Below are 15570 nucleotides of genomic sequence, written 5' to 3' on the forward strand. Positions count from 1 at the left end.
TAACGAGGTTCACGGAACTTGCGTTGCGAAGCCAAACACTCACAATTGTCACCCATGAAACCTCTCTCAATTGTTTTCACTCTATCTCTCTCTATTTTGAAATCTCTCCCAAATCTCTCTAAGTATGTGAAATCTCTCCCAAATATCTCTTTGTATGAGAAATCTCTCCAAGAATGTGAAATCTCTCCCAAATCTCTTTGTATGTGAAATCTCTCCAAGAATGTCAAATCTCTCCCAAATCTCTCTAAGTATGTGAAATCTCTCCCAAATCTCTCTCAAAAGTTCCTTAAACTTTTTGTAGTCTTTCGGGCCATCTCCACCCTTAACCGGGTCAAAAACTGCTTAAAACGGGGCAAAAACGGACAAAAAGAGCTTAAGGACCCGAAACCTCTCTTAAGGAGTCGAACCATCTTAAGGACCCGAAAGTCCTCTTAGGGACTGAAACATAGAGAACCGAACCCAATAGCTGAACCGAAAGTCCTCTCGGAACCGAAACCCCCCTCTCAGGACCGAACCTCACACATGCCCGAACCCGAAGTTATTGTTCATTTCGGACCATTTCGCTCCTTTCGGTGTATTTCGCTTCTGACGCTTTCGGACCGAACTTGAGCTTCTCTTCATACTGTTTCGCCGCATTTCGCTTCGGCCCAGCACCAAAAGGGACCAAACCTCCGGCCAAGACCGGGAGGCTTCACTGGAAGTCCATTTCCTTCCGGTTTTCGACTACGACTTCATTTTAGCTTTGTTTTTATTTTTTTAACGTGGGATTTTCACCCAAAACTTTATTTTAACATATAAGACCCCATATTTACTAATTATCCAGGTTTTCGGGGATAAACCTTATCCAAGAAGAGTGGGTGAAGTACAAGAGATGGAGTGTTGTCTTATCTTTAATGAACTCTAACTTGTGTGAACAAATCCATAATCACAGACTGGTCCGGATTGATGTTTGAAATGATAGGCAGTTTTGTAAAAATCACCATAAATTGTAGAAAACTCGTATGGAGATCTGCAAGTAGTCATTTTAAAGCTAAGAACTGGAACTACTTACACCTAAAACAGTTTTGAAAACAAAAATGTTTAGGTTGTCCAAAATAGTCCGTGAATGGAGCCCAAATTTTCTGATGAAAGCTGTTAGAAAATTTTAGTTATGTTCTTGGTGTTTTAACTTGTATTCCCCCCCCCCCTAAAAACTTGAGAAAACATGAAAATGTAGGGGTATGAACTCATCTTGAGTGATTTCAGTAGATGATTGTTGAAGAATGGAAGTGATCAACTCAAGAACACTTGAAGATGCCTTAAAGATTTTTGAGAATCTAACATCAAAGTGATGGAGTTTGTGTAGCAATCAATGATTTGAGTAGAATGAAGTCCAATAATCTCAAGGAGGATGAGTTATACTTACCAAGAGAAGCATAAAGCTTGAAGATCAGCCTTAGAGTCTTGAAATAGAGAGAAAAAGTTTGAGAGAAAAGTTGTGTTTGATTTTTTTGGTGAAATGAGAGCAAGTGAAAGAAAATGAGGAGAGAGGTTGAGTGACCAGCTCTAAAACGTGGGGATGGCTTGTGAGAAAGGTAAAAAGTACAAGGAAGTGACAAGGTATGGTGGGGAAGTGTGTGGGTTAGGCATGGAGTTGGTATGGGGGTTGCTTGTGTCATAAAACAAAGATAAGTCAACACTCCATCTCTTATACTTCACCCACTCTTCTTGGATAAGGTTTATCCCCAAAAACGTGGATAATTAGTAAATATGGGGTCTTGTATGTTAAAATAAAGTTTTGGGTGAAAATTCCACGTTAAAATAATTAAAAACGAAGCTAAAATGAAGTCATAGTCGAAAACCGGAAGGAAATGGACTTCCAGTGAAGCCCCTCAGTCTTGGCCGGAGGTTCGGTCCCTTCTGGTGCTGGGCCATAGCGAAATGAGGCGAAACAGTATGAGGTCAAGTTCGGTCCGAACGTGTCAGAAGCGAAATAGACCGAAGGGAGCGAAATGGACCGAAATGAACAGTAATTTCGGGTTCGGGCATGTGCGAGGTTCGGTCTTGAGAGGGGGATTTCGGTTCCGAGAGGACTTTCGATTCAGCTGTTGGGTTACGTTCTCTTGGTTTCGGCCTCTAAGAGGACTTTCAGGTCCTTAAGAGGGTTCAACTCCCTAAGAGAGGTTTCGGGTCCTTAAGCCCTTTTTGTCTGTTTTTGCCCCTTTTTAAGCGGTTTTTGACCCGGTTAAGGGTCGGGATGGCCCGAAAGACTACAAAAAGTTTAAGGAACTTTTGAGAGAGATTTGGGAGAGATTTCACACACTTAGAGAGATTTGGGAGAGATTTGACATTCTTGGAGAGATTTCACATACAAAGAGAGATTTGGGAGAGATTTCACATACTTAGAGAGATTTGGGAGAGATTTGACATTCTTGGAGAGATTTCACATACAAAGAGGGATTTGGGAGAGATTTCACATTCTTGGAGAGATTTCTCATACAAAGAGATATTTGGGAGTGATTTCACATACTTATAGAGATTTGGGAGAGATTTCAAAATAGAGAGAGAGAGTGAGTGAAAACGATTGAGAGAGGTTTCATGGGTGACAATTGTGAGTGTTTGGCTCCGCAATGCAAGGTCCGTGAACCCCGTTAAGCCATGTTTTAGGATCTTACACACTCCCGATGAGTATGAAACATTGTTTTATTATTTTTGTTCATTTCTTTAGCACTAAGGCTAAGGAAAATTAAACACACGGTTTTTTTTCCAAGTGATGTTTTCTAATTAAAATAGTGAGTTATACAGTAATTACATAACACAAACCCTAATATAAAAGGTTTAATTGAGTTGATCGGTTTGACTCGATGACTTTGTTCGACTTAGACTTGACCCGAATTTGACTATTGTCACAATCTCCAAATAGGAACTTAATAGAGTTAGATAGTGGACGTTACCGGAAGCATAACCAAACACTCTGACTTTACCATCCTTATGATCTTTCAGGTAAATAGAGCAGCTTCGCAACCAATGTCCCTTCCTTTGGCAATAGAAACATATGAAGTCTTTAGTTATGGTACACTGGACTATCTCAGACTTAGTCTTTCTCTTTACCATTTGGTTAACCGAGTTGACTATGGCCAATCCCTTTCCATTGGTAAGAGAAAACTTTTCTGGATTTCCAATGTTTCCATTGTCAATGTCCATAGAAGTTTGGGAAGTAGATCTTCCAATCAAATTTGCTTTACCAGTGCTCCAAATCATTGCTGATTTAGAAGCATAAAGCAAGTAGGTAAGATCATTAAGGGTCATGTCATGGTCTGTCATATAGTAGTCTCAAAGGAACTCACTATGTGACTTAAGAAGTGATTGGAGGACCTAGTCAACAAACCAACTTCCTCAAGACTTTGGCACCCAACTCTCCCGGCTTGTCGATATGTGACTTCATTTCCAAGATGTGAGTACACATAGACACTACTTGCCAATAGGGATTGAGTGACCTTGAACTTATGGGTTAGGGAGAATATTTGGAGGAGGTGGAGGAAGAGAAGTATGATTTACATGATCCAATCGTGGGACATCATCTTCATTAGGAAATCTTATTTCAAGTTATTTGGGAAGATCATAGCTGTCTTAACCAGACATCTACAATGGGAGAAATTCAAGTTAATTAATTTAAGTCCTTAATATAACACCTAATATGAAATATTAAGGCTAGGACCCAACACAATATTTTATAACTTGGAAGAGGGATGCTGTAATCTAAGCTATAAAATATTTAAAGGTAGGTAAATGACGATTTATAAATTTACACAATGAAAACCAAAAAAGAATTTTAGGTCTTAAGTGAATTTGAAACTCCTAGATCCTTTGGGATTCATTGAACTATTCAATGGCATGTTTAAATGTCAATTGTGTCCTTCAAGTTTTGTGACTGAGATGTCAAGGATCACAAAACAAGGTGTGAATAACCATGTAAATTAATTTTGTACCCTTAATTTTATCACCTAATCGATGTACCGGTTAGCCACACACGCTCCACCGATCTATGATACACATTAAGTTACCCTTCGCTACTCTTACTAGTCTATGTTAGTGTGTCAGTTAACCACACACGCTCCACTAACAACTTGGTAAGGTACAAAGTGCAAATTTCATGCGTTAGCACCAAATTCACATTTTCCTAAGTAACTAAGATTGGGAATTTATAAGGGTTTAGTTACTTAGTATTTATCATTATACTTTTAGTAAAGGGAGATTAGAGTCCTATCCTACCCGTTCGCCTAACAAACCTCCACCAGTCAAGGAAGCGGTGGGTGAGAGTGGACACCCATTAAACTTTCATTTATAAGCAGTAACCTTATACCCCCCCTTATAAACCGTCTTCGTGAATGAGGCCTACTAACGGTAAGATTGTCATACTCTTATACATATATATATATATATATATATATATATATATATATATATATATATATTAAACCTATAATATATTATAATAACATAAGGGTTGAATTTTAACTTTTAAAATTCTAAGGGTCTAACTTGGAATTAAAGTACTCATGTGGAGAAACTTTACAAATTCCAAAACTTGAGGGAAATTTTTGAACAATTCAAAAACTTTTGGTTTCCATAACTTATGAGTTTAAAGTAGTTTTAATGAAAAAACTCTTCAAGTTCCATAACTTGAGGACAAGTTATGGAAGACTTTAAAACATTTAGAAAATGAGACTCTTTATTTTCATAACTTATGGAAATGTTATGAGTTTTAAAAATCATAAATGTGACCTTTCGTATAACTTGAGGACAAGTTACAAAAACACATTTTATGAACAACTGATGTGTGTAAAATGCACTGGTTTTATTCCTACTTTAAAAATATAAATTTAGCACACAAAGGCAGTGAACCTGTCTTTTAGTGGCATAGTTGGCTAAGTAGGGTGTCGAACTCAGGGAACGGAAATCAAACTAATAACTAGTTTTAACTAAACAAGTAATAAAAGTAAAGGGTTTTTCTCTAGTTTTACAAGACTAGAAACTTAAACACACAACCTATAAGCAATTAACTGAACAACTAAAAACAATTAAAAATTCACCAAATTTAATAAAGGGAATCTGTTTAGGTCCAACCAATTCACTCCTATGGTTAATGTTATGATAAAGTGATAAATTAATTGATATTGGTTACCAACTATAGTGGTTAGGTTCGCATTCACTATTACTAACCCTTAGAAAATTAATCAATTCAAGCAGTGGTCAATTGTTTAAACTAATTAACTCCCTAGTTCAATTATTTGGATTAAATTAGATTTGTAATTGGTTAATAAAATTAGTAATTCAACTAACCGCTTGTTTGTTGGTTTCTCAAACAAGCTGACACATTAATTTACCCATTCTCTAGTTAATCCTAGTTTCATATTCACTATTCCTAGGCATATGATGAAGTGTTCACATAAATCCTACGAGGTTAACAATTAAAAGATGTTCACGCAGCCTAATTGTCTTCCAATTAACACAAAATAGTTATGGTTAATGCATAACGTTCTTTAACAAACCTAATTGAATAAAATCACCAATAATCAATCAATAAAAGTAATAATCAAACCATAGGAGTAACTTGGTTTTTCCTAAACAGAAACTACGAAAATTCAGCTCATGATTACAATAGAAACAAGCTCAAAAACGAATTTAGCTAAGCTAGACATGATTCAATCCTAAGATTAAGTGGAAAATTTAACCTAATTCGCCTTGAGTCTTCAAGAGATCAAAGATTAGGGTTCTTCAGGTCTCCAAAGGTTTCTTCAATCACAGGTGTATCTCCCAAAATCCAGAAAAGTCCCCTAATTTGGAATAAGATCCTTTATTTATACTTATCTCAAAACAGGGGCAACTCGGCGAGTAGCTCTCCAACTCGCCGAGTACCTTCGTTGAATCCGTGTGCGGTAAGGATTCCGGACATTACTTCGCGAACATTCTTTGGAACTCGCCAAGTAGCTTCGTGGACTCACCGAGTATCTTCAGGTTTTCTCTTCTTTCTTCATTCTCCAGCTTCTAATTGCTTCTCCTTCTTCCTTTTTGCTTCTAAGCATGTCTTCTAGACTGAAAATATAATTTACACCTTATTAAGTACCTTTTGTTCATATTATGCAAATAATTAGCTAAAAATTAATAAAAATCTATACTAAACATATTGCTAATTATACACATATCAAAATACCCAACACTTGACTTTTGCTTGCCCCAAGCAAAACTGAATTTTAGCACATTAGAATCACATAAGACAACTCTAATTGAACCCAGCCATTATGCCAAAACCGCAACGTGTGCATTTGTGTCTAATTTTCTTAAAAACCCCCAATATTTCAAATACTTACAATCCTCATTAACATTCGCCCACTTATCTCGAACAATGCTCATTTTATGCATCCCTCCGAATCCATCTGCAGAAAACCTCCTAACCTCAAGGTATTTTTGGTTGAGCAACCCAAGCACACATAATCTAGAAAACTACAATTTATGATACCACTATGGAGCTCTTTTGGATCCTCACTTCTTTGACAATTTGATCTTTGATTTTTGGGTATCTTTAATTTTTGAATCTTCAGAATTTTGATCTTCATACTTTGACTTGATGCTCCAAAAATTCTTCAAACTTTTCTTGTAATTCCCTCTCTTTTTTTTCACATGTAACTCACGTATATCTTTTTTTTTTCTCTTTCAAAACCCTACATGCTTAAGCGGGGGCGCTCAACTTCAACCTTTATTGGCTAAAAATAATAATTTTCCTGGATAAATTTCTCATAGACGATGCTAAACATATTGCATCCTTCGAACTAAGCAAGGTCCTATTTTTGTCCCATGATTTCATTGGAATAAGGAGGCCATAAATGCACTAGAACGTATATAAGCTCAATTAAATATTTGGGTCTTCATGCAATCATCAACATAATTCATAACATGGAATCCTAATTACTTTTACCAAAATAGTCTAAGTTAAACCCTAAGCAACATTTTTAGTATGCAAGATTTTTAAAATAAACATAAATTAGGATTCCAAATTTACTAAAATGTAACCAACCCCCTACCCCACACTTAATTCATCCAGTGTCCCCATTGCATGTTATGCATGAAAAGTAAAAAAAAAATGAAATGTAGAGGGAATTGGAACAAAATCCCCTGGGGTAGCAGTCGTGAGGCTGATCATCTTCAATTAAGCTCCTACTTCGAATGAATTTAGACATGGGAACAGATCATCAATGCCTTGGGTGTCATGTCGCGTGTGGTAAACATCTAAATAGCTCCAAATGTTTAGGACAAAGCTCTCAAAAATCTTCGAGGAATAAATCTCCACGAAAAATATGGATAAGAACTGCAGTGAATGTGCTCAAAAAAAATCTTGAGTGTGAAATGTTGATGGACTCGTCGAGTCAGGCGTGAACTGGGAGAGTAGATCGACATTTAGCAGATAGTCACGGATTTACACATGCACTCGGCGAGTACCCTAAGTGCACTCGGCGAGTAGATCGTTGAGTCGAAAGTAGATTTCCCTGCTGTTGGTTCTTGACTAAGGTGCTAAATCAAAATACTTCAGTGAGTCTACTGCTAATTCCTTCAGTAATAACACATTTGGTCACTCCCAATCCTAACGGACTCAACTTTAAATGAAACAATTCGCACTCTCCTCTAAACCAATCCTCTCTTGAACCTTGACTAAAGAGACTCCTAAATGCATCTTAATCTTCAAACCTGAAAAACATATAACCACAAGTGAAAGCAAACCACACCAAGGTCCTAATTAAAAATATCCAAGTTCAAAAAAGTTTATCATCAAGCACAATAAAAACATAAAAAGAAAAACATCCAAATAAAATCAAACTTCAAACTTCTTCTTCCATATCAGCCCCTCCAGCTCCACTTCCTCCTACTTGATTATTTCTCCTCTGCATCCTCTCCTCCCAACTCATAATGTAAGGATAACCGGGCCCGGGCCTTGGGGCGATGTTCATTTGCTAAAAAAGATAGTTGAATGACTCATTGTTGTAGTTAACACCTTGAGCAATGTAATCCAAATATCTCCTATATTCCACTTGATTCCACCCCTCATTCTCATCTTCCACCGGAATAACCGGTGGGTCTTCTCGGACCCGTTCGTTCCTTTGCCTAACCCTTCTTCCCGGAATCTCGGGAGCAACCACCTCATCTACATGTGGGATTGCATATGAATCCCCAAATTTTTCCACAATTCTTACCCTCTGATATAAGGTAGTGCTAAATGGAGGAGGAGAAATGACGGTTAATTCCCTTGCCTCTTGTAAATCCAAAATCGCAAATGATCTTGCAATTCTTGTGACAAACATACCCCCATTAATTTTGGAGGTAATCTTCTCCTTTACCGCTCCGTCTACAAGATATTTGGCCAATTAATAAGGTAAGTTGCAGAAGATGTCCGGGGTAATGATGCTCCATAAATAGAAAATGTCAAGGGTAGGAACCTTGTCATCATCCTTCCTCATATTTTTGGTACTAGCGATGAGGCGGATTGGAGAACGAATATGGCCCTCTTGAGCAGAAGAGGGAATATATACCCGGTTTGCAATAGTGTTCCACCAAGTGGAGGCAACAACCTCCGCGGGAAGATCCTTGTGGCATTGCTCTAGAAATGCTTCAAAATCCTCCGTCATGATGACATTTTGGTCATAGCGACCAACCCTCAAGGCGAGTTCCGCTACGCTGCACTGTCGCAACTCCCCTCTAAGTGAAAAAGAAATGATATTTGGGTTATAATATTCACTACCACCCTGGAATGAGTTGGTAGCAAAAAATTCCCAACATAGCTCTGCAAACACAGGTTCTGGAATCTTGAATAGCTGCAACCATCCATCACAAATTATTGTGGATCCACCCACGTCAAAGGATTTCACCAAATATGGTGTCAACTCTTCTTCCAAACCAATTTTACCCAACCAATCCCAATCGATTGCATTGGGAAGGTGAATTTCTTTCTGCTTGAGAGCCTCCAATCTGTTCTTTGCTTGGGTTTGTGAAGATCTTGAAGTTATTTGTTGAAAAGTAAGCCATGGAATGTCTCCTTGAGCTCCTCCCCTTGAACTCTGACCTCTTCTAGACATGCTTTCTGCAAAATAACATCAAGAAAACAACAACAAACAAAACCCAGCAATTAAAGTTAATCATAACAGGTATGTCATAGCATCTACTCGGCGAGTAGGATGAACTGTGAGAACAGATTTCCGTCGGACCATATTAGGTCAATCAAAAAACATAAATTTGCGAAGGGGTTTGCTATTCTAAGTCCCTTGAACACAAATCCACAATAAATTTTGTCCAAACCTTCCTAATTCATGGTGAAATCGAAACCCTAGAATTGGAGTAAATCCCCAAATTCGGATTTAAGCAAAATAAAAACCAAGAATTGATAAAGTTATAACCTTTAACAAGAATACAAAGGAAAATCATACCTTTTTGCCTTGTGGATGGAGATTCAACAAAAATCAAGGGAATGACTTGAAAGGAAGAGAATGCTCGGCGAGTATGAGGGAGGCGGCTAGTGAAATGAGTAGGGTAAAAAGAAACCCTTATTTACAGATTGTAAAAACCCGTTTAAATGGTTGTACTTGTCGAGTAGAAATTCCTACTCACCGAGTAGAAACGCGTGTTCGCGTTTTTTCATGATTTCCATAAGGTACTCGCTGATTAATCCTATGAACTCGGCGAGTATATAAGTCAGTTTGAAAAAAACTCAATTTTTTTTACCACCACCCCACACTTTGAGCATTGCTTGCCCTCAAGCAATCATTTTAAGCAGAATTTCAGAAGAAGAATGAAAAGCAAACAGATCCTAAAAGTGAAAAAGAAAAACAAAGGGAAAAGAAATGAAAACTCTAAACTCTGGTTGCCTCCCGGGAGCGCTTCTTTTTAAGGAGTCGTTAGCTGGACTCCTTCCGTTCTCCATTTCTACCATGCCCTCCAGCAACAGCCCTTCTTCTATGTCTTCATTCCTTGGGATTCCTTCTTCATATTTTTTCATTCTATGTCCATTAACCTTGAAAGGAGTGCCATGTCTTCATAATAACTCGATAGCTCCATGTGGAAACACCTTCTTCACTAGAAATGGACCATCCCATCTTGACTTTAGTTTGCCCGGAAAGAGTTTGAGCCTTGAATTAAAAAGCAACAGTTTTTTCCCTTCATGAAAGTCTTTATTACCCTTGATTTTTTTGTCAAGCCAACTCTTGATTATTTTCATTATAAATCAAGGAGCTACTATAAGCCTCATTTCTAAGTTCTTCAAGAGCATTCAATTGCAACAACCGGTTGTTTCTAAGTTCAGCCATATCAAAGTTGCACATTTTTAAAGCCTAAAAAGCTTTATGCTCTATTTCCACCGGTAAGTGACATTGCTTCCCATAAACTAGCCTATATGGTGTAGTACCAATAGGTGTTTTGAAAGCTGTTCGGAAGGCCCAAAGTGCATCATCTAGTCTATCCGACCATTCCTTTCGATTGCTACCCACCGATCTCTCCAAAATTCTCTTTAATGCTTTATTTGTCACTTCAGTTTGTCCACTAGTTTGTGGATCGTAAGATGTAGAGAATTTATGGGTTACCCCATATTTCCTTAACACCTTTTCTAATTGATCATTGGCAAAATGAATGCCTCGGTCACTAATAAGGGCTTTAGGAACTCTAAATCTTTTGAATAACATCTTCAAAAAACGCACCACCACCCGAGCATCATTAGTTGGTAAAGCTTGTGCCTCTGCCTATTTGGATACATAATCAACTGCTACCAAAATATATTTATTGCCCTTTGAGTTTGGAAATGGTCCCATGAAATCGATCCCCCATACGTCAAATACTTCGCACACTTGAATACTATCTTGTGGCATTTTGTTTTGGGAGGAGATGTTTCCCGCTCTTTGACATGCATCACACTCTTTGACATATTGGGTAGCATTTTTAAAAATTGTGGGCCAATAAAACCCAATATCAAATATCTTCTTTTTCGTGTAATGTGTTCCATGATGTCCACCGGTGGGCCCGTTATTGCAATGCTCCAAAATTTCTTGGCTTTCATTCCCAAATACGCATCTCCTTATGATCCCATCCGTGCAGCTTCAGAAAAATATGGCTCATCCAAAAAGTAGTATTTTATTTTCGAAAAGAATTTCTTCTTTTGTTGGCGGGAAAAGTCTTTTGGGATGTACTTGGTAGCTAAGTAATTAGCTATGTCCGCAAACCATGGCTCTTCCCCCGTGGTCACCAAGATGTACTCGTCCAGAAAATCGTCTCCAGTTTTATCTTCTTCCAATGCTTCAAAATGCGGGTTTTCTATCCTTGATAAGTGGTCGGCCGCTACATTCTCCATTCCATTCTTATCACGTATCTCAATGTCAAATTCTTGTAGAACTAGAACCCAACGTATCAATCTTGTCTTGGATTCTGCTTGGCAAATAAATACTTAATAGCAGAGTGATCAGTAAAAACAGTGGTTTTAGATAAAACTAAATAAGGGCGGAATTTGTCAAAAGCATACACCACAACTAGTAATTCTTTTTTGGTTGTGGTTTAATTTTCTTGGGCCGGAATCAAAGTCTTACTTGCATAATAAATTGGTTGAAAGTGCTTATCAACCCTTTGACCAAGGACAACTCCTAATGCAAAGTCACTAGCATCACACATTATTTCAAAAAGTAAATTCCAATTCGGGGTAATAATGATTGGGGCATTCGTCAATTTTTCTTTCAAAAATTCAAAGGCATCTAGCCACTCTTTAGTGAAATTAAATGGTGCATCTTTTAAAAGCCATTGTGTTAAAGGTCTAGCTATTTTGGAAAAATCTTTTATGAAACGCCGGTAAAAACCTGTTTTTCCTCAAAAACTCCTAATGCCCTTCACATTAGTCGGTGGAGGTAATTTGGCAATTGTATATATTTTTGCCCGATCGATCTCAATTCCCGATTTGGAAACTTTGTGGCCCAAAACTATACCCTCTTTAACCATAAAGTGACATTTCTCCCAATTAAGGACCAAATCGGTCTTTTCACACCTTGCAAGCATTAAATCAAGGTTAGCAATACAATTATGGAAAGAAGATCCAAAAACAGAAAAATCGTCCATAAATACTTCCATGAACTTTTCCACCATGTCGTGGAATATGGCTGTCATACACCTTCGAAATGTCGCAGGTGCATTGCATAACCCAAAGGGCATGCGGCGATAGGCAAAAGTCCCACTCGAGCAAGTGAAAGTGGTCTTTTCTTGGTCCATTGGGTCTATGGGTATTTGGAAGTAACCCGAAAATCCATCTAAAAAACAATAATAACTATGATCGGACAATCTTTCAAGCATTTGATCTATAAAAGACAAAGGAAAATGGTCTTTACGAGTGGCATCATTTAGCTTTCGATAATCGATGCACACTCGCCAACAGGTTACCGTTCGTGTCGGAATAAGCTCGTTCTTCTCGTTTGATATGACTGTCATCCCTCCTTTATTCGGCACCACCTGGATAGGACTAACTCATGGACTATCGAAAATAGAATAAATGATCCCCGCATCAAAAACCTTGCCTACATCCTTCTTGACCACTTCTTGCATGTGTGGGTTCAATCTTTTTTGGTGTTGCACTACTGGCTTTGCTGCTTCTTCCAGGTTGATCTTGTGAGAGCAATAAGAGGGGCTTATTCCCTTGATATCAGTGATACTCCATGCAATGACACTCTTCCTCTTCTTTAAGACTTGAAATAATTCTTCTTTTTTAGATTTAGAGAGGTCAGAAGCTATTATACCTAGTTTTTGTTGACCATCTTCAAGGAATGCATACTCCAAGTGATCTGGTAGTCCCTTGAGCTCAGTTTTTGCGTTCTGCATGCTGAACACCTCGAGTACAGGTAAGGGACTCATCAAGAGCGGTGCAGAAATCGCGATTCCTCGGGATTCTTCAAATGAACTCGGCGAGTAGGTCGAGTCTACTCGGCGAGTAGGTTGCTCCATGGTCTTCATTAACTCATCATAATTAACTTCTTCCAGCAGTCTCTCTATTTCCAGTAGGTCTTTTTCAGCATCAAGTTCTTCAGTAAAGGTGATGGTGGACTTGTTTGGATCTTCATTATGCCATTCCTCCATCAATTCATCCAACATATCAATTGAAAGTGTTGTGTCATCACTATGCCTTGCATGCTTCATGGCTTGATCAACCTCGAAAGTGACTGAATCATCCCCCACCTGTAGAGTAAGTTTTGAATCTTGCATGTCAACTATAGTGATTGCGGTGTTAAGGAAAGGTCTTCGAAGGATGATCGGGACTTGAGGATCCGCTGCCATGTCTAGAATTATAAAATCCGTGGGAAACACGAATTTATCTACCTTCACCAATAGATCTTCACATATTCCTCTTGGAAATGTGACTATTTTATTTGCTAAGTGTATTGCCATTCGAATTGGCCTTGGTTCCGGGATATCCAATTTCTTGAAAAATGAATAAGGCATGAGATTCACAGTTGCTCCCGAATCAGCCAATGCATGAATGGTGGCCAAATTCCCAAATTGGCAAGGCAAAGTTAAGCTTCCCGGGTCACCCTTCTTCTTCGGTATCTTGTTCAACATGGCAGCTAAGCAATTCTCATTAAGAACTACCTCCTTCACTTCCTCCATCTTCCTTCTATTAGTTAGAAGCTCTTTGAGAAACTTGGCGTATTTTGGCATTTGGGCAACTGCTTCTATGAATGGTATGTTGATTTGAAGAGCTTTTATGTGATCTAGGAACTTCTGGTAGTCTTCTTCCTTGTTTTCTTACTTAGCTCGGGCTGGATATGGCATTGGAGGCTGAAATGGTTTTGCTGGGATCTGACTTTTCTGATTAGGCACTGGACTCGGCGAGTAGGGTCTGTGTCATGCAGATTTTGATTTTGGCTTTGTTTTTCTACATCCTCCTTATAGTAAGTGCTTGGGCTCTTTATTTTGAATAGGTGCCAGAGGGGTAATTATCTTCCCACTTCTAGTTGTCAAAATATTTATATGTGCGCCTCGTGGGTTGTTTTCGGTTTTACTAGGAAGTTCTACTGGTGATCTTTGATTAATTTTTTGAGCAAGTTTCCCTAGCTGTGTCTCAATGTTGTGGATAGATGCTTGTTGATTCCTAAGCATTGTTCTTGTCTCTTGTATTGCAGCATCATGGTCATTGTGTCTCTTTTCTGAAGCAGCTACAAACTTGGTAAGCATCTCCTCCAAACTTGATTTCCTTTCTTGTACCGGCTCCTCCTTTGGTAAAAACCTCTTCCTTTTTGTTTAAATTTCTCCTCCTTAGCCCTCTGGTACTCCTCATAACGAAGCTACTCTTTCTTGGGTTTCCGCCATTCTTTATCATAATGGTCACCACTTGAGTAACATACTTGCACCTTCTTATTCCCATTCTCGTCCAAGTCACAATCTCTAGTAAGATTAGGTCCATTAAAATTCTCACAACCCACCTGAATAGCATGTATCGTTTGATCCATTTTATCCATCCTCCTATCCATGGTGTTCAACATAGCCATGACTGCTAACAAATCTTCTGAAGCTGCATAAGCTGATCCCCTGGTCACCTCATTCCTTGGATTGTGGTATTCTCTAGAATGCTTAGAGAATTCTTAAATTAGTTGCTTTATCACCGGGGGTGCTTTCTTTGTGAGTGGACCTTGTGAGTCAAGTAATTGCCTTGTTGTAACATTCACTCCATCATAGAAAATGGAGACTTCTTGTTGACTATTAAGGTCATGATGTGGGAAATTCCTTAGTAAACTCATGTACCTCTCCCAAGCTTCATAAAGTGACTCTCCAGCTTGTTGTTCAAAGTTGGCTATGGCTTTCTTTAACTTAGATATCTTGGAGGGTGGGCAGAATTGATCCATAAACTCTTCTTTCATCTTGGCCCATGTAGTGATGGATCCGGGGGGAAGTGACTTGAGCCAATCCTTTGCAGCACCCTTCAATGTAACCAGAAGCATGCGAAGTAGCTGAGTTTCACAAGGCACGTTTGGAACATTAAAATAATCAGCTACATCATTGACTTCATCCAAGTGTTTGTAAGCATCTTCGTGGTCTTTTCCGTAGAAGGAGATCTCCTAGAGTAGAGCAAGAATGTGACTCTTAAGCTCAAAAGTGGAAGTTGTGGGAATTGCGGGTTGCACAAGTCCCAGATCGGTATCATTGCGTATCCTCTTCTTCCATTCCCCCATGGGGACTTCATCGATCTTAGCCATGAGAATAGCTAATTCGTCGTCGGAATTGGAAACGTGCCCGAATGTAGGGTCTTCTTCTCCTTCGGTTTCATACTCGGTATCCTCTTTGATTGGGTATTCGCTTGCTAAAGAGGCGCTAGATGCTCCTGATTTGTTGTTCTTCTTTTTCCCAAAAATCGTCTTTAAGCCAGAGAAAGGCGACTTCTTAGGTGTATTCGAGCTTTCAACGTCTTTGCATTTGTTTTTCCTGAACGCGGATTCCGGGTCTTCAAAAGGGGGAACCAGTGGAGTGCGGGATCCTCTGGTCATGAAAAGCCTGCAACAGAATAAGAAAAACGCATAAAAAGAACAACAG

At 38.7% G+C, this 15570-nt stretch overlaps 1 non-coding gene across 1 annotated transcript; it reads left to right on the top strand.

The window, feature by feature from the left end:
• The first annotated feature begins 14745 nt into the window (after window positions 1-14745).
• On the top strand, window positions 14746-14852 carry LOC111900801 (small nucleolar RNA R71). The gene has a single exon (XR_002853278.1). It is a non-coding gene; the product is annotated as a small nucleolar RNA R71 (small nucleolar RNA).
• Window positions 14853-15570: the final 718 nt, after the last annotated feature.

The sequence above is a fragment of the Lactuca sativa genome, chromosome 1 (assembly GCF_002870075.4).
Source record: "Lactuca sativa cultivar Salinas chromosome 1, Lsat_Salinas_v11, whole genome shotgun sequence".
Taxonomy (NCBI): domain Eukaryota; kingdom Viridiplantae; phylum Streptophyta; class Magnoliopsida; order Asterales; family Asteraceae; genus Lactuca; species Lactuca sativa.